The following is a 2,227-nucleotide window of genomic DNA, read 5'->3' on the forward strand; positions in this document are numbered from 1 at the left end:
CAAGGGGGCGCTGTTATCACAGGGGGGGGGGGGGTGAAGGCACAGGCAGTTTGAGTAAAAAGTTTCAATCAGGGTTAAATGTTGGGGGGGGGGGGGGGGGGGGGTTGAAGGGTGAGTCTGGCAGGCTCACCCTTCAAAGAGTGTTTCAGCGATGATGGGTGTGGCGGGAATGAGGCGTCAGCAGAAATGCCAGTCGCAGCAGACAGGGGGCGACAGTGGAGCCCTCCCATTAAAGCAGGGGTTCTTAACCTGCGGTCTACGGACCCCCCAAAGGGGTCCACCAATGGGACTTAGGGGGTCAGATTAAAAGTGAGTTTTATATAAACTTGTTTTATTTTTGCCACTATGTATCCGAAATGTTTTGTTTATGTACTTACTGAAGAAAACCAGCGAAGCTGAAGGGCGACATGCGATGCTATTGTACAGTCAGGTAACATACTGCACTGCAGTCTGCGCAGTCGCCATCTTGTGCCACCCCATAATAAGTGCTTATTTCTTACTTTCCACCATTCTCCCTGACCTGGGAATCTTCTCATATACTGGTCAGATTTACCTGAGAGTTACAGTATTTTCAAATACATACAAATATTCAAGTCGGCCCACTCAGCATCTGGCTGTCGTGACGGCAGGGAAAGACTTCCGACCACGATTTCAGAGTGATTTTTGCACTGTACAGTGCGTGAATCTGTGCTTGTGGTTGCTCACATTCAGAGGGGCCTACAGGAGGTCAAGCCCAGCTACCAATCTATACCTGCTGCACTCATCTCCAGTGTGACTCTTACGGTTAGTGTGAGACTGAGCAGGGCCATGACTGTCACTATCCAGGTTTAAGATAGTATTTCTCACCTGGGGGGTGGAGGAGCCTTCCTGTTCAGACATGTCCCCCCACTTTACCAAATACCTCTCTGTTTTTGCTCAAGTTAAAATTACATGGGAGGAGGCACAATGGTTGCATCACGCAAGGGTTGAGTATTGGGGTGTGCCTCTGATCACCATGGTTACCAGTGAGCGCTGGCGACAGGACAGGGAAATTAAGCCCTCTTAGCATTAAGCCCTTGTAGCAATTAGCACCCAGGTAAACAACTTCTTCACGGGGTTTGAGCGCTCTTCACGTGTCAGATGCCCGTCTCTCTGCCGCCCCCTGGTGGGACAACGTGGGACAGCCCCAATAAATCGTAGGGTCTTCTAATAGCGTTTTTCGACCTGATCCGCAAGAGACCCCCAGACGGTCCATGTTTTTGCTCCCTCTCAGCTCACTACCAGGATTTCTGCTCCCTCCCATGTCCTAGCAAAAATGTGGCACTGCCTGAGGGTCCCCCCAGGACCGGTTTGAGAAACTGTTCTAATAGGAGGTAGTGAGGGAGATGAATTTTTGGAACATACTGTCCGGAGAGGTTGGGGGAGGGGGAGGGGGGGGTTGGGGTGCCAAAGGTACAACCAGTCACCACCTGTCACCTACCTGCCACCTACCTGTCACCTTCTGCAGCCTGAGCAAATAGAGGTTACTGTGTGTTTGTGTGTAAAAGGTCATACATGCTGATGCACCAAGCTGTGCTGTGATATGACCGTAAGTGTGTGAGCGCACACACATCTGGTTAAGGGCGTGTGTGTCTGGCTGTGTGTTGCAGTCGCTTTGTTTCAATCCCGACCTGCCTACGACAGTATGGGTGAAGGTTGAATGTTTTCGTAAACCACCTGCAAAAGGGACAAACCTTTAAAAGGTACAGGTACCCGAGACCGTGCCGAGTACAGGTGGAGCCTGAATGCAGCCCTGTCTGCCTCATCCATCTCAAAAAGAAAATCAACATCCTGACCAAACGTCATCAAGTCTGGCCACAAGAGGGAGCCGGAGACTGGCAAGTAGTCCGATTCAAGAATGAAGGCTATCAAACAGAGTGGGGGAGGGGGGGGCAGACTTACTCAAGGCTGCCCAAAGAGGGAGGACAAACATCCACCCTGAGCGGAGCTACAAGGCGCGATGTTCTTAAACGGGGAGATAAGCATATTACAGCAGGGCTATTTTCATCGGCGTGGGAACCGGCTGGACCAGATGAGCAAGACCAAAAACCGCGAGGGACAGTACACACTCAACCGCAGGTACCTTGCTGGTGACGGACCGGCACTGCCGGTCCTCCTGGCCTCCGGGCGCTGCCGTTCCACCCCAAGGCTAGAGGCACATTAGCTAGTTTGCGAGTTTCTTTTAGCATGAAGGCTGAAGAAGACATCC

The sequence above is a fragment of the Paramormyrops kingsleyae genome, chromosome 22, assembly GCF_048594095.1.
Source record: "Paramormyrops kingsleyae isolate MSU_618 chromosome 22, PKINGS_0.4, whole genome shotgun sequence".
NCBI lineage: Eukaryota > Metazoa > Chordata > Actinopteri > Osteoglossiformes > Mormyridae > Paramormyrops > Paramormyrops kingsleyae.